We start from the raw sequence: 19,021 nt of genomic DNA on the forward strand, positions 1-19,021 counted from the left end.
GGCATTTTTAAAATCTTGTTGACGAGAAGGACGGGGAATGGGGGAGGAGTTGATTATTTTTTTGATACTGTGATCGCTGTAGCCATTGGAGAGGAAAGTGCTGTGTATGTGGTTAAGCTCAGTAGTGAGGGCGGTTCCACTGGAACAAAGATTGTGGGCTCTCTTGGTAAGAGTTTTAATAATGCCATATTGTTGAGAGGGGTGGTGGTGGGAGAGGTTGTGAATGTATCTGCCTGTGTGTGTGTGGGTTTTCTGTATACGGCGAAGGTAAGTGTATCATTAGGCAGGCGTGTGACTAAGGTGTCTAGGAAGGGTAAACAATTGTTCTTTTCCTTTTCCATAGTAAACTGGATTCTTGGATGTAGACTATTGAGATGACTGAGGAAGGAGTCTAACATGTCTGGGACATGAGGCCAAATAGAGAACACATCATCTACATATCTTAGCCAGATAGAAGGTTTGAGTGGGGCTGAGTCTATGGCTCGTTTTTCGAAATCTTCCATATAGAAATTGGCAGGGGGGGTGAGAGGGGGGGAACCCATGGCAGTTCCCTCTATCTGCTTGTAGATTTTGTTGTTCCAAGAGAAATATCCAGAGTTAATGGCAAAGGAAAAGAGATCTAAGTTGTCAGAGGGAAAAACGCTTTCTAAGAGAGATAAGGTGTCAATTAAGGGAATATTGGTAAACAAAGAGGAGATATCAAAGCTTACCAATATGCCTGTCTTATTCAAGGTTAAATTTTCTGTGAGGGCTTTAAAGTGGGTCGAGTTTTTTATATAGGAAGGGGACCTTCCGGTGATGGGGATCAGAGAGTTGGCCAGCTGTTTAGATAGTCTATAGCAAGGTGCATTGGTGGCATCTACTATAGGCCTGGGTGGGGGAATTGGGTTTGTGGATTTTTGGTAAACCGTATATTCGGGGGGGATGGGAGCGGAAAGGTTTAAGTTTTTTCGTGACGTCAGGGGGCCAGGAAGATACTTTTTTGAGTAAGATTTTTAGTTTCTTAACTTATGTTTTTGTGGGGTCGTGTTCTAGCGGGATGTAGGTAGCGCAATCACGGAGGATAATATTCATTTTACGATTGTATTCACTGGTATTAAGAACGACTGTGGCATTACCCTTATCTGCTCTGGTGATGACGATACTTTTTTCTTTACGTAGTTTCAGGAGAGCCATGCGTTGGGCATATGATAAATTACTTTTTGGCGGTGAAGAATGCACGAGGATGTTGGCTACGTCAAGTCTGATGTTGTTAGCTATCTCCGATGGTAAGCGACTTATTCCACGTTCGATGTTCACCATTATATCAAGCACCGGCACTTCCTTCGGAGCGACGGCAAAATTACGGCCGAGGCAAAAGGTGCTGATGGCATCGTCGTTGAGCCTTTTGGAAGAGAGGTTTATTACTGTCTGGAGCGGTTGAATTTGTGGTTGTGGTTTGTTTTTCACAAGGTTGCTATATTTCTTGATGTGTTTATCTCACCCCTCTTGCCAATTTCTATATAGAAGATTTCGAAAAACGAGCCATAGACTCAGCTCCACTCAAACCTATCTGGCTAAGATATGTAGATGATGTGTTCTCTATTTGGCCTCATGTCCCAGCCATGTTAGACTCCTTCCTCAGTCATCTCAATAGTCTACATCCAAGAATCCAGTTCACTATGGAAAAGGAAAAGAACAATTGTTTACCCTTCCTAGACACCTTAGTCACACGCCTGCCTAATGATACACTTACCTTCGCCATATACAGAAAACCCACACACACAGGCAGATACATTCACAAACTCTCCCACCACCACCCCTCTCAACAATATGGCATTATTAAAACTCTTACCAAGAGAGCCCACAATCTTTGTTCAGTGGAACCGCCCTCACTACTGAGCTTAACCACATACACAGCACTTTCCTCTCCAATGGCTACAGCGATCACAGTATCAAAAAAATAATCAACTCCTCCCCAATTCCCCATCCTTCTCGTCAACAAGATTTTAAAAATGCCATCACCATACCCTACATCCATGGCACATCCGAAAAAATAGCCAAGATACTAAAACAGTACAACCTACACACAGCATATAAGCCCCACCGCAAACTTACTACCCTTATCCGTTCTACGAAAGATCAGCTCCCTCCTCTCTCTCTGCCTGGAGTTTACAAAGTACCCTGTTCCTGTAAGCTGGGGTACTTTGGACAGACAGGCAGGTCAGCATCCATCCGTCTAGAGGAACACAAGTCTTACATCTTCAAACACAACTATGGCCATTCAGGCTTGGCTGACCATGTTTTGGACACCACCTACAGGGTATCATGGAAGAAAACCACCATGCTCCACCACAGCAAATTCAAGAAAGAGAGACTTTTCTTAGAAGCAGCAGCAGCTCTCAAAAACCAACCAAATCTCAATAAATATGGTTGCATTAAGCTTCCGAAGATTTGGGAAACACTCATCACCAGAGTTCCCACCTTACATTCCAGGCCACCTACTACTGCCCTTAGAAGGCGCTCTACCTAGATAGGACTTTAGTGTCACTCACGTGGTTGGGCTTAGTATTTGTTGTTATTTGTGTATATGTTACATTAATTGTTTTTGTAATCCCCGTAGATGTCCTAGTGACTAGGACGAAATATAGGAAGTATTAAATTCTATTTTAATTCTTTTTGAGTGTTGTAAAAAATCCATTAAACCAAATGTCTCAGCAAACCAGTAAGAAAACATGAACTATGAATTTAGATGCAGTAGCTTTACCGTACATCAAAAAACATTAAGTGAAATAGCTAGTCTCGAAACAGCACAATATCAAGGTTACCTTCATAGTGTGACAAAAATCTCCATGATACTTAGGTCACCAAACTACTTCATTAAGATCAACTGTATATGGTAAACATTATCTAACATATAACCTAGGTACTTAACAAAACTTCTAACCCCTATGTCAGAAAAACATCTTCTTGCATCAGGAGATTAAAAGATCATCATCAAGTTAAAGTATAGCTTTTTTGGATCTGACAGAGTTAATCTTTATCAGCCATTTCAATCCAGATAAAAGCCTTTCCCAATGTCCTCCATTCTATCCTGTCTTGACTTTTTCTGAGAAATATATCAGTGAGTTTAGACATAACAAGCATTTTATTATAACCTTTACTATTAAAAGAGTAAGTGCTTATAAAAAATATTCTGCATATGTGGCATCTGTTAAGTCCAACAAACAAGCCAATTGGGAGAAATTCACATGAATAAACTTATCAAATACAAAAAGAGAGTTCATAAATCAGACTTGGTTTTTCATACTATAAGCAAAAAACATCAGTGATTTGGGAACAGACATGAATGGCACATACTGAATTTAGCAGCTATATTCGTGAGTTTAAAAAATACGCTAAAATAATATGTCCAACAAAGCAGAATAAAAATCAAGGTCTTATCCTAAACCAAATATAATTGGCCTATATAAAGAACCTAAGATACTCAAAATTAGATTAAGATAATTACACAACATAGATCGACAATGAAACACGTTTATGACATCCCAACATGATATACACTATCCATTTAACAACAATTCTATCACGTGACTCCAGTTTTTGTATTAAAAATATTACTGCTGCTATACGTTTTCACATTAAAAATACCTTGACAAAGGATGCTACAATGCATAAGAAACCATTAGAATTTCAAGCATTTTTTAAATTCTTAAGTTTTATTTCAGTTATATATTATTGCAATGAACAATTACTAAATTTCTGTTACATACATAGTTAACCTTACCTGTACATTTGTGTTGTCTCTTTCTTTTTTAAGTTAAGTCATCTCTGGTATGAAATTTTAAAGAGATCCAAAAACTGGCTAGAAAATGTCTCACATGGTTATCTAGAAAATATTTGATGCTGTATGAGTAACTAGGAAAATGCAAAATAAGCATGAAAACTAATATTAGCACAGGTATTCATTAATGAGCACTTTAATTCCCCCCTCCCATGTGTATTCAGCAAAAGAAAAATCTAGACAAGTTATTTTTAATTAGTCATATGATTTCAGGTGCACTCCTCAGGTAAACCAACAATGTAATACTCAAAGCTTGTTTAGAGATACCAAAACATTTGACAAATTCAATTATTAGCAGGCTACCATCAGATGTATAGCCTTTACACAGAAAATGTTGTTAAACTGTTATCCTAAAAATGAAAGGTTGCACTACTTATAGTACAACAGCAGAATAGATGAGTGGAAATTAGAGAAGGAAGAAACTTGTTAACAGAATCTGAATTTCCTACCATATACTGTATATTTCCTACAATTGAAAACTTGCAAATGTACCGCAAGTTTTCAATGTAGGAAATACAGTAATCCTCAATTCACACAGGTTCAAATGATGTACAGTAGACCCTCGATTTAACGGATAAAATTTCTGGTCCTTATGTCACGTGAAAATTAACACTCTGTTAATTTTAAAATGCTTTTAACCAAGATTTGCTTATAATTAAATTAACAGGTTATTTTTTGTTCTTAATTTCCTGTTATTTTTAACAAATTTTGGTGAATAGGCCATCATATGTTGGAAAAACACTGTAGTAATTTAGCTGACATAAATGAGTCACCATTTATAAAACATGTTCGGCAAATGATTAGGACGTGATCACAACAATCGCATTATAATTGGTTCTTTTGTCGCGTGGCGTGACTTTCTGTGGCAGTTTTATTACACATATTTTCGTAATTTTAGGAAGTTAACTATAAAAATACAGCAGAATTCAAAAGTTCAAAAAAAACTTAACAGTTTTTTCAAAGCAGAATTACCTAAACCAAGCACCTCAACATCAAACATTAACTTATCTAAAAGTGTGAAAATTGCGTGTCAAACAATTTTTTTGTTATTACAGTGCTAATATTGATAAAATTGCAGTATAATGTTAGATATTTTTATTTTAAAAAATTCATGATTTAACGGACACCACTTAGTCCCTATTAGTCCATTAAATCGAGGGTTTACTGTACTTCTCAAATTAACGGGAAACGGAAGTGGTCAGACCGAAGAGAAAGGTGTAGTATAGCAGCTAAAATGGAAAATGCTGGTGCTGGCAGAATAGCCTCAAACATATGGCGATTGTTACGTTTATACACAAATGTAAGGAGCATTCAAAACAAGAGAACTGAGTTTGTTGCAGTCATTGAGACGGTATGCCCAAAAATAATTGAAATAAGCGAAACTTGATTGTCTGAGGAGGATGTGATGTTGAGAATAGAACTAGAAAGATATATATACTTTTCTGGAAGGATAGAAATGTGAAAAGAGAAGAGAAGAAAAGAGAAACAGATTAATGATTGCAGATGAATTGTGTCCACAAAGTGTAGAAGTTGATAGTGCATGCACAGATTTTGAATCTGTGTGATGTGAAGTTGAAATAAACAGGTTAGTATACATGGCAGGATGCTGTTATAGGCTGGGAATGTAGAGAATACTGACTGTGAAATATTTAGGCAAATTAGTTGGGCATGTAAAAAGAAGGTGATCCTGTTGTAAGGAGCATTCAAAACAAGAGAGCTGAGTTTGTTGCACTGGTTGAGACGGTATGCCCAAAAATAATTGGAATAAGCGAAACTTGGTTGTCTGAAGAGGATGTGATGTTGGAAATAGAACTAGGAGGATATATAATTTCTGGAAGGATAGAAATGTGAAAAGAGAAGCAGGAATGCTGTTAATGATTGCAGATGAATTGTGTCCACAAATTGTGGAAGTTGATAGGGCATGCACAGATTTTGAATCTGTGTGGTGTGAAGTTGAAATAAACAGGTTAGTATACCTGACAGGATGCTGTTATAGGCTGTGAAATGTTTAGGCAAATTTGTTGGGCATGTAAAAAGAAGGTGATCCTGCTGGGAGACTTTAATTACAGGAATATAGACTGGAAGGAGGAGGTTGCATATGGGGCACAAGGATAGCAAGTCTGTGGAATTTCTGAGAGATAAGTATCTTAAGCAGCATGTGATTGAAGAAACTAGAGGCTTTAATGATTTGGATTTGGTGATAACTTCACAAGATGTACAAGGGTGGACTGAAAAGTTCTCAGTCTAACAATGAAAAAATGAATTTATAATTTCAAAATTATTTTTATTTTTCAACATAATCTAAAAAAAATACATTTATTCCAGCAATGTTCCAGAGCCATTATCCCTGTTGTGACTCTCAATAAGATCTGCAATCACTTCTTGATTCAAAGAAAAATGCTGACCAGCAAAGAAGAGTTTTAATTTTGGGAAGAGACAGAAGTCAGAGAGAGCCAAATCTGGAGAATAGGGTGGATGTTCCAACAATTCATAGTGCAGATCCCTTAATTTTCCCATTGCCAAAACACCTTTGTGGGCAAGTGCATTGTCCTGATGAAAGATGATTTTTTTCTTCTACAAACTGGGTCTTTTCTCATGAATTTTTTCATCTAGTCTGGTTAAAAGATCGGAATAATATTCTCCGGTTATTGTTTTACCCTCTTCAAGATAATTAATAAACAAAATGCTTTTAGCATCCCAAAACACCGACACCATGACCTTTTCTGCTGATGGAACCGACTTTGTCTTCTTCAAAGTCAGTTCCACTGAACAATCGACTTCTGTCCACTGTTTTGACTGCTGTTTGGATTCTGATGTGTAATGGTGAATCCAAGTCTCATCCATAGTAACAAATTGACACACAAAACCAGTTTTATTCTTGTTAAAACACTCCAAGCACTGTTCAGAGATTTTCATGCGAGTGCGTTTTTGATCTGGTGTGAGCAAGCACGGCACCCATCTTGCGCAAAGCTTTTTTCACTTGCAATTCTTCATGCAAAATATATCCTACATGTTCTTTTGAAATGCCTATAGTCTCAGCAACTTCACACACTTTGACTTGCCGGTCATCCAATAGCATATTGTGAACTTGATCAATTTCTGGTGTTGTTACACTTTTTAGATGTCCTTCATGTGAATCATCTTCAAGGCTGGTAAGGCCACATTTAAACTCGGCAGCCCATTTCTTACTTGTTGAAAACGAATTTCTTTTGATGTTAAACCTTCTTTTACAAATAATTTTATAACTGCATGATACTCAATTTTATCCAATTAAATGAATACAGACAACACTTTTACTTCAGACAGCTGTATAAAACAAACTATTTGATAGAATGACTTGCAATTTCACATGGATGCTTATGACAGATGTACCAACTCAGAAAAAAAAATCTTCCCGATAATGTTGTCATCTATGATCGAGCCCGAGAAATTTTCAGACCACCCTCGTGGTTGTTAATGAAGTGTTGACACTGCTGCTGGTTTGCTGAGAGTGATCATAACGTACTTGTTTAGGAAGTAATGAAACAAAAAAAAGGTCACTGCCAAAAATGGATACATGGTGAAGTATAAAACAGGTGATTATAGAAAGCTCTGTAGTCAGTTAGCATCAGTACGTTGGGCAGATGATCTGAGCAGAAAAGATGTTGCAAATAAATAGAGTAGGAGTGAAATGGATGAACACTGAAATTAAGCAAGCTGTGCTAGAAAAGAAAATGTTATGGAGGAGGCACAAGGCAGTTGGTGGTGGTGATAAGACCCATGAAGAGTATAAAGTGCAGGCTAGAAAGGTGACGAGCATGGTAAAGAAAGAAAAGGTGCGGTATGAGAGGAGAGTGGCTGGTCAGACCAAGGTTAACTCAAGGGAATTTTTCTGCTACATAGCAAGCAAGAGGAAGAATAGTTTTGGCAACAGACTAACAGCTGCAAAGGATATAGTGGAATTATTGAACGAGCACTTTATCAGAGTGTATCATACCGGTGTAACTGATGCAGTGGAATATATAGAAGAGAGGCAAGTATTAGGAGAATTGGAAGTGAAAGAAACAGAGGTGTATGAGATGTTGGTTGGGTTAGATGTGAATAAAGCTGTGGGAATGGATGACATATCACTATGTATTCTTAAGGAATGTGCACCACAGTTGGCTATGGCATGGTTATTTAATGAAGGTTTTCCAGTGGGTAGGGTTCCTAAGGAGTGGAAAGAAGGCAAAATAGTACCACTCCACAAGCATGGTTCTAAGACAGAAGTCTCCACTTATAGCCAGTCTGTATAACTGCAGTCATAACAACCTGCTTTGTAATTCCACATATATCCCTTCTTAATAGAAAATTCTGCATGTCTTGCAATCTTCCTAGTCAAGATTACATATGACCATGCAGTCTTGACCAATCTGGCTATGATTCCTCCAAGCATAGCACAACTGGTTAGTGTTAAGTCCTCTGATGCAATGATTAGATCCAGCACTCTTGAACCCCATGTCTCCTCCATTACCAAACAGCAGCTGTATAAATTCCATTTTTCTTCCCTGCCTATGACCATTCCTCCTCCCAATCTATGTCCTCATAGCTGAAATCCTCTATAATTACTCAACCTGTAATCATCATGCTTTACGAGTGCATGTCATCTACTTTCTCCATTATACTCTCTGGATTATTGCAACAACCAATTACATAATTAGCCCTTTTGGCCTCTATCTCACACCAGATAGCCTCAAATGAACTGCCCTCTGAATCACTGTCCCCATGATGCACTTCTACTCTTTTTAGCTTTAATTCCTCTGCTATCATTAGTAAAACCTCTCACCCTGTCCTCTCTGAAGACACTAAATCCCTTGCATTCCATTCCTATGACCCATATCATCCTCAGTTCAACCACATCTCACTAATGCCTATAACTTCTGGCCAAATTGTGCTAGTCAATACCAAAAACTCAACTTTATTTCAAATACTTCTGGTATTAGTATACATAAGCTGTGATACACCCTTCATCTCACAACCTCCCTTACACATTGTGTTACCTAGCCAACTAAAATTAACTTAGGGTGTTACATTTTGCATCATGTGATCACTTTTCCACTCGCTAACTTCTAGGTTGCCTGGACCCACTCTCGCCTGCATCCTCCCTAAATCTTTTACTTTCTTTGATTTTGTACTTCCAAACATTCCCTGAACAACACTTTCTCAAGCCTCCTGACACCAAAACCATTTGGATGCAAGCCACATCTCATATAAATCCTTCCTTCCATCAAACTCACTCCAGAAGTCCACAAATTTCACACCATTCCTCCTGAACAATTTGCATACTAACTCATTTGCAATCATAGCTCCATCTCAGCTCACCTCAATCATACCTTCGCAACAGACTCACAAGTTTAACTTTCTCATTCTTCTTTTTAAATAATAAATTACACGATAACTGCAGTAATTAACTTTAATGAAATCAAAGTACAGATATTTTGTATGGAAAATAATAGTACATCCAGTGTGGACAGTTAATAAACGTGATAGAAATTTAGCAATTTTAGAGGTGGGAGAGTCAATACAATTCACAATGGGTCTTACTGGATAGCTTGCAATTGTCTAATTTGCATTTTTGTAGGATTATAATTAGTTTCTTGATAGGTGGAAGTATCCTGTAAAAGGCAGTCTATTTTTCTCTCATAGTCAGCCTTATCCATTACCACTACTGCTTTTCCTTTATCTGCTTTTGAAATAAATATATTGCTATTTTTTCTTAATGAAACTAGCGCCCGGGTTTCAGCACTCAATAAGTTACATGGTGGTGATTTGCTTTTAAAAAGCAAAGATTCATTTCATTAAAGTTAATTACTGTGGTTATCATGTAATTTATTATTTACAGTCATGCCACAGGAACCTTTAAAGATTAGATTCTTCTGTTTCATTTTTCCCAAATGAAAATTCGGGGAATAAGTTCTTTACAGAAGTGTTAAGATTAATGAACTTTCTTTCATATCTCTCACATACCACACTTGTCATGTGTTAAATCATTTGTACCAGCCAAATAAACATTTAAAAAAAAAAAAAAAAAAAAAAAAAGATAGTACATCCCAAATTATGCTGTCTATTCAGGTGCGAAACTTTTGCCCTAAAACAAGAATAAATTATTACTATTACCTGTAATTAATTTACTCATAAATTAATTGATCCTTCAGGTCAAACCTACTATTCATTCACTTGGCAAGTGAAAAATTTAATACTCACAACCTTATTTACCACGCACACTATTTCAGGGATAACTTGATCTGTTTCCCTCTTGGCATATACTAAAAAAATTTCTCCTGAGTCTATCCTATAAAATCCCTATAGTAATATGTATATATATATATATATCAGAAGAGATATATGAGAGATCATGATTCACTTCCCTTATTTTTGATAATACTGTATTCTAATATGCAGGAGACTTTCACATCTAGCCTATCCCAGCACAAACACATCACCTTCTCAGCCTCCAAAATAAGTTAGGATCCTTTACTGTTCAAAACACTACTGCTTTCTTGCAGAACTCCTAACACTTCATATAAAGATTGTGGTGAAGGTACTAGAGATTCGAGAGAAAGACACCACACTCTCATGCAAGACATTCCAATCATTCACAACTCTGCGAGCAAAAAACCTGCTTCTCACTCCCCTGCTCACACTCTCCTTACACAGCTTCTAGGGATAACCTCTGGTTCTCCCCTGATCTCAAACTGTTTTCTGTAGAACCTCTCCAGCCTTGATCCTATAACAACCCCTTACTAACTTGTAGGTCTCTATGATATCTCCTCTTTACAGAGTCGAACCACTAGACTCTGTAAATTGCATCGCCTCAACCTTTCCTCATATTCAACATTCCAGAGGTCAGAAACTACCTTAGTCAGTCGTCTCTGGCCCCTTTCCAACATCTCTTCATCCTTTTGAAAACCACGTAACCAAATATGTGCACAGTAGTCCATGTGTGGCCTAATCAAAGCCTTATACAATGGAACAAGAATCTCCTTACTTCAACAAGTCAGTGTCCTCTGCATCATTCCCAGAAGTCTTTGTGTTGTCCTCACAATTTTGGAAATGTGTCCCCTAAATTTCAGATCCTTATCCACTATCACCCAAAGATCTCTTATTTCCTCACTCTACAACAATATATCCCCACCAAGCATAAATTCTACATCCCATCTTCGTTTCCCAAAATTTAAAAACTTACATTTTGCAACAATCAACTTGCATCCCCTTTCCCATGTCCATTCACTCAGTTTATTCAAGTCTTCTTGTAAGGCCACCAGTGCCGTAAAGAGGGTGTGGCGAAAGAGGCACCCACCACAGGCGCAAAACATAACAAATGTAAAAAAAATAAAACTAAATAAATAGATATAAAAGTCCGCTATTTTATATTGTATTTTTAAATTTCGGCAATACGTCGCTTTAGACATGCAAATTCTGCAACACACTGCAACTCATTTTGATGGGGTTAATAGTAAAATTTAACTTGTTACATTTAAATTTTTCAAAATTTTTGTCATTTTTGGGTTAGGGGGTACAAGTTAGATACTTGCCACAGGCGCTTCATACCCTCATTACTATACTGAAGGCCCAACATCTTCTCTACTCTTCATAGTTTGCCCCAACTTTGCATCATCTGCACACAACTAAATATCTCCATCCAAATCTTCACCAATGTCATTAACATATAAGTTAAACAGTAATGTCCCTAAAACAGACCACTGAGATACACCGCTAGTGCCTTTCCTCTTTCTTGGAGTACATTTCCATCAATATTGAGCATATGTAATCTATTTATTGCAAAATGCATTAACTTTAAATTTCTCTACATTAAAGTGACATCCATTATATTCAGGCTATACTGACAGCCTATTTAAATCATCCTGCAAGCTCTTCACATTCTTTGATTAACTATTACTCTACTCAATTTTATGTCATCAGCATCTGCATATAATAAAACAACTGCATATTTCCTTTCAGCAAAATATATTTCCTATTACTTCCTATATCATGTATCTACAAACTAAACAGTAGTGGTTCTAGCACAGAATCCGCAGCACTCCATCTGCTTTCCCTGATTCTTCATATACACCCATATCAGCCACTGAATTAGAAACTTTTATTTAATACCATGATGAACCCCTTTAACCCAAATTACAGCATATGCAGTTTGGCATAGATTCCACAAGGTGTTGGATTACATCAATGTCTATAACACACCAGGCATTTAACAAACAGTCCATTACTGGCTCAGATTTGAGGAAAGAAGATTTTGCTCCTGGATTTCTTTTTCTAATTTTTAATATTATTATTATTATTTCAGGCAACTCCAAGGAGTCGACAGACTCATCGAAGGAGGCCCTAACATCATGTCAAGAACAACTATTCGACATTCACACAGTATCTATCATACCTCGCCTTGAACTCATTCACAGTCACAGCAACCACAACAGACTCTGGCAGCTTATTCCACTCATTCATCACTCTCCAAGTAAAAAAGCTAGCTCTAACACCCTTGCTAACCACATTCTTGACCAGCTTCCATATATGGCCCTTGTCCAAACACCACCAGTCCTATTCTCAAAAATATCTTCCAGATTAATCTTATAGAAACCCTTCAGTAATTTGATTGTCTCAACCATATAACCCCTTTTCCGCCTATCAACCAATTTTTGCAACCCACAAATCTTCAACCTGTTCTCATAACGTTCATTCCATAGACCTGCTATCATCTTGGTCACTCGTCTCTGGATCCTCCCAATCAAGAAGAAACCCTAGCGCCCATATCGGCACAGTAGTCTAGATGGGGTCCTATCAAGGCTCGATACAGAGGAACAATAACTTGTTTGTCTCTGCTTGTTAAAGTATTTCAGAAGCCAAGTGATTTGATGAGCTGATTTAGCCACTTTTGCGATGTGCCCCCTAAACTTCAACTTCCTATCCACCAACACTCCCAAATCCATGGAATCATCAATCTCTTGCAGTACGGTTCCACCAATGTGATATAATGCTGCTAATCTTTTCACCTCAAAATGCATAACCTTACATTTTGCCACATTAAATCGACATCCATTTTCCTTAGCCCAGTCCTCCAAACTATCCAAATCATCTTGAAAAATTTTGACATCCTGTGCATTCACTATTTCTCTACCCAATTTTATGTCATCAGAAATTTTACAAGTGAACACTTCCTCTCAGATCCTTTCCTATATCGTTAATGAACAAATTGAAAAGCAGTGGTCCAAGCACAGAGCCCTGTGGCACTCCTCTAGTCACAAGCCGCCGTTTGGACTCTACTCCTGAATAAACCACTCTCTGATATTTCTCCATCAACCACCATCCTATCCAGCTCACCAACCCTATATCCATCCCCATATGCTGCAGTTTACTGATTAAATTTCCATGTGGTATCCTGTCAAAGGCCTTAGCAATGTTCAGTAGAATCACTGTAAACCCATTACCCTTATCCAGTTCAGCTGTCACTGTGTTATAAAACGTGAGCAAGTTACTGAGGTATGATCTGCCCTTCACAAAACCATGTTGTCCCCCATACAGTATCCCATTTTCATCTATCCAATCCAGTATTTTTCTCTTGACTAATTTCTCCAAGACCTTGACAACGATTCCTGATATGCTAATCGGTCAGTAATTTACAACAGCAGTCTTGGAACCTCCTTTATGCAGTGGAACTATTTTCACCTCTTTCCATCCCCTCGGTACTAACCCAGACCCGAGACTCAAATTAAACAAAATGGTCAAGGATACTGACAATTTTTGACAATTACTGACTTTAGCCGCTTCACATACGACATGAGCTAGTATACCATCCAATCCCACAGATGTATTGACATTGAGGTTTTGTAATAGACTACTCACCTCCACTTCATTCATAACAATTCCCGAATAATCTATTGGTTCATTCTTTCCTGAAATGTCACCACATGGATGATATATTCTTGCAAAGTGCTCACTCAGTAATTCAACTATATCAACTGATTCGGTTACCTCCCTACCATCAGCATTCTTTAAAATCATTTTGTCATATACATTTTTTCTTTTACTTGCAACATATCGAAAAAACTATTTGGGATTCTCTTTAGCCTGCATGGCTGATGTTCTTTCATAATCCGTTTTTGCTTTTCTTACCAAACTCGTTACCCTTCTGGCCTGTGCTTTATACCGTCCATGTGCCGGCCGGTCACCATTCTCCTTAAATTCCCTCCATAGTTGTTTCTTTTTTTGCAGCTCATGCTTAATGGTGTTATTCATCCATTTAACGCATACTTGATTTATTATTCGGACTCTAGGTATACAGTCAGCCATTACCTCCTGCAAACACTTCCTAACCGCCTCCCATGCACTATCAACATCTAGCCCTTGCAGTTTTACAAGCCATGGCACTGAACCAATCAAACTCCTAAGCATGTCATACTTAACAGCCTGATAATTCAACAAGTACCCTGTCTTAATTGTAAATTCCAAACAATCAGCCACCTCCCAAGTCAAGACCCTAAGATCAATCTCAGCAATTGGTGGCAACGTAGTCATATTCATTACAGCCAAATTCTCAGATGTAATTACTAGGTCAAATACTCTCTGACCCCTAGTATTTTCAATTACATGCTGTCTCAGATAGTTATCCCTTAATAATCGCATAAAATCCAATTCCTTCCTCCCATGTGTCCTCTCTTCCTTCCAATCAATGTTACTATAGTTGAAATCACCCATAATAATTACCCTCCTTCCACTCATGTCTTCTATTTGCTTATGCATACTATCTCCACCATCTATTCCATCACCCACAGTCTATAGCAGCAACCAACTGTATATTTTATTCTGCTAGTTTCAATCTCACACCAAATAGCCCCAAATGTGCTCTTTTCTCTATCCCACAGTTCCACTTCTATTCTTCTTGGCTGTAGCTCATCAGCCATCATCAATAACACTCCTCCCACCATTTTATTCTTCCTGTCACTCCTGAACACACCACACTCCTTACATTCAATCCCACTAGCTATATCATCTTCTGTCAGCCATATTTCACTAATGTGAATAACCTGTGGCCTGGAAGTGCCAATCAAGGCCAAAAAATTCTTCCTTCTTGTTCCTAATACTTCTGGCATTAGTATACATGAATTGCAGAAGCCGATTTGTCCCATCTCTAATTTGATGCCTTATACTAACTATCCCATTCTGATTCATAGTCATTCATACTTGCTTGAGCATATTACACACATTCATACTCTCAACTGTATCCCTAAAGTCTGCATATCTACTTTCCCCCCCTCTTAATAACTCTAGTTTCCCTGATTCTGCACATCCACTTCCACTACATTCGACAACACCTTTTCAAGTCTCCATACCAAATCTATTCAAATGTAAACCATCCACCTTATATAAATCCTTTCGCCCATCGAACTCACTCCACACATCCACAAATTCCACACCACTTGTCCTGCATAATTCACGCATAAAGTCATTTGCAATTATGGTCCTCCTTCTATACTCTTCACTGTCATAGCGCAGAAACAGACTCACCATCCTAACTATTTATTTGTTAGTTTCTAAGTTTCTGAGTTTAATTTACATTCTGGCAGAAGCAGTGGGAGAGGAGGAGAAAGATGGAATTATCAAAAATCTTATTGGAATTAACAAAAATTACAAATTCTACAGCATCCAGCTTGTTTGGAAAGAGACAAATCAATACAAACACTCCGAAATAAATATATTTTAATATCCAAGATATGCACACATTCCAAATGAATTGTTATAAATAAATAATCATAATTATTATTATTATTATTCAACCACTAACACATATCTTGATATACTAAGTTAGTACAACATAAATGCAGCATTAACTCCCAAACAAGAAAAGAAATACTCAACAATTCATTAACACAAGCATTGTATTGATCATATCAACATACAGGGCTCCCAATCATACATACACATCATGAATAATTAACATCAAAATTGCCAATCACTACTTTGTCTCAACTTCGTTTTATTACATTACCTACCCCCTCCCACCACCACAAAAGTCGACAAAACTCGATCACATTAAAGAGCATTGTCGATAACCATGTAAAAAATACAGACTGGAATTGCCTAATTAAAATAAATAATCCTGTAACATTATATGAGAATATTCAACTAAAGTTTACAGAAATATACAAAGAAGCAACAAAGCCTACACAAACGAGGCAATAAACGGACAACAATCCATGGATAAATGGCATCATACTAAATAGTATTACTGTAAAAGAAAATCTATGGAAAAAACTAAAAAGTCTCCCAGTAACAGACATTTACAAACCTTACACAAAAACACAAGAAATCAATAACAACAAAAATTCGTAGTGCAAAAAGACACTACTACTTCCAAAAATTCATAAAATGTAACGACAACATGAAGCAAACATGGGCTACACTCAACAAATTAGTAACTCGAAAAAAGAAAACTTAAGCACAACATTTTACTGCAAAAAGTTTCGGTCAGGACACAAACCAAGAGGAACTAGCAGACTCATTCAACCCATGCCATCACAAACAATATCACACAACTCAAAAAAGAAAATCTACCAAGGATCAACAAAAAAAAAACTACTTACACAAAGTCAACAACAAACAATGTATTTTCCACCCATAACAAAACAGGAACTGAAAGAAGCACTCTTACAACTAAAACTAAAGACCAGGAATAGACAAAATAAGACTCACAGATCTTTTAACACACTTTGAACAAATAAATCCAATACTTCTCAGACTCGTGAACATAATATTTGACACTGGCATTATTCCACAACAACTAAAAACTGCAATAATTACTCCAATTTACAAACACGGTAAAAGAAACGATACTCAGAACTACAGACCAGTAGCTACCCTACCAGTCATTTCAAAAATTCTAGAAAAAATAACACATACCAGACTACAGAACTATTTACAGAAGTACAACATCGTCTCACAAAACCAATACAGCTTTCAAAAAACAAAAAGCACCATCACATTATTAGAAGACATCGCTGACGCAATAAACAAAGATCTCGGCAAAAACAAGTACGCCGTCCTTATATTGCTTGATTTAACCAAAGCATTTGATACACTTGAACATGACATACTACTCACCAAACTATACTTAATAGGTATAAGAGGAACACTGCATACATGGTTCAGGAACTACCTCTCAAACAGAACACAAGTAACAAAAAATAGGTACATGGCACAGCCAGGGTATATAAATAAAATATGGCGTCCCTCAAGGTGCCATATTATCACCCACTTTATTCAACATATACATTAACGATGTTCATAACATGGCCATAAGAAGTCAAATATTTCAGTACGCAGATGACACCGCACTACTAGCAATCCACACAGACATCAACACGGCTCTCTCCAAAGCTCAACAAGACCTAAATGAAATCACAACATACTTCTACCAAGACGCACTTGTAATCAACGGCACCAAAACTCAGATGTTGATAATAAACAACCCAAGAATCATGCGTCCCGCACCACTATCGATACACTGTCACACATACTGCTGCATTAACAACAAAAAAAACCTGCCAATGTCCCAAAATCAAACCGGTAACACATGCAAAATACCTTGGTTTCTACATAGATTGCCATCTTAAATGGACAAAACATATAGAATACCTACGCACCAAACTCCAGATCATTGCAGCAAAACTCTTCCAAGTAAAAGACATTATTCCATCTAACATAAAAAACTCTTATATCACGGTATCTGCAAATCCCTACTCAGATACAGTATAACAGTCTATGCAAACACATCACACAGCCACCTAACAAAATTAGAAATATTACATAGGAAAATTGTTTCAACAGTGATTTGGACACCTTATACGCAACAACCAATATCCGATCAGCACATGGCAATACACAGAATCCTGAGCATTAAAAATCTGAAACACTATATAACTTTAAAAACGAATTATTTCAACATCATCTATCGAAACGACAGAGACACATATCGTATAACATGACCTACAACAACTCTCTGCATCCCTATACCCTCAACAACTTATACTGTTCTTTTGTGAGATCACATCAGATACCCACTACTCAACAACCTACCAAGAAATTTAAAACACGTAGATAACTACAGAACATTAAAACACGAACTCTGGAAAATATACCAGCAAAGTTAATATACCATTAACACTAATATACACATCACAAATCAGCAGCATCCAAAGCCTATATCCCATTCATTAACAGTAACAACAAACAATGACTTGGACTTATACGCAACAACCAATATCCGATCAGCACATGGCAATACACAGAATCCTGAGCATTAAAAATCTGAAACACTACATAATTTTAATAAGGAATTATTTCAACATCACCTATCAAAACGACAGAGACACATATCATATAACACGACCTACAACAACTCTCTACATTCTTCAACAACTCAAACAACTCATACTTAGACAAGGTGTCCAACTGGTTAAGGCGATGGAGTGCTAATCCATTGGGCTCTGCCCGCGTGGGTTCAAATCCCATCCTCATCGTTAAGTTTTGATGAGCCCACTAGAGGGCTACATGGTGTGTAGTGTTTGTGGATAGCTCCTGAACAGATAAGTGATATTTTGAGTAATAAATGGTGAATTTGCATAGTATTTACATAGTATTGTTTACTTTTAGTATTTTAGCGTATCTGGGTGATTATTGTATGTTTTTTGAGAATTTTAATAGTAAATTGATAGATACGATTATCTGTGCACATGGTTCCCATAAAAAGGAATACAAAGATGGCGTTCAGGTCGCTATATTTGTCTAAAAATTTTAACTCCAAGGATTTGATTCAGTGTACCATTTGCAAAATGTATGCATTGAGGAGAGTGGTTGGAGTTGGGTTAAACAACAATAGTGGAGTGAATGTGTACAAAAAGTGTAAAGAATGTGAGGATTTAAAGAGTGTTTCAGGTCGTGTGAGTGATATCGTTGTTGAAAGTGAGAATCTAGATAACAGTGATATGCGAGGTATGAATGTTGATATTTGCGAGGTAGTACCTGATAGCTGTGAGAGTGGCATTGAAAGTGAGAATGAAGGTAAACATACAGAACGATTGAATGAATCATCGGAGAATAAAAATGATGACACTGACGCAATGAGTGAGATTGCTCTATTATGCAGAGCGATACATAGGGCAAACCGGA

At 37.2% G+C, this 19,021-nt stretch overlaps 1 protein-coding gene across 3 annotated transcripts in view; it reads right to left on the reverse strand.

Moving 5' to 3' along the window:
* Positions 1 to 19,021, reverse strand: part of LOC150092490 (uncharacterized) — a 376,973-nt gene that overhangs the window by 315,370 nt on the left and 42,582 nt on the right. For all 3 annotated transcript variants that reach the window (XM_090414773.1, XM_090414771.1, XM_090414772.1), the window contains exon 2: positions 3,767 to 3,868. The gene's annotated coding sequence lies outside the window, so the exon portion shown is untranslated. The remainder of the gene's footprint in view (positions 1 to 3,766; positions 3,869 to 19,021) is intronic.

Source organism: Typopeltis vanoorti, chromosome 25 (assembly GCF_054136105.1).
Source record: "Typopeltis vanoorti isolate ZY-2024b chromosome 25, IOZ_Tvanoo_1.0, whole genome shotgun sequence".
Classification (NCBI taxonomy): domain Eukaryota; kingdom Metazoa; phylum Arthropoda; class Arachnida; order Uropygi; family Thelyphonidae; genus Typopeltis; species Typopeltis vanoorti.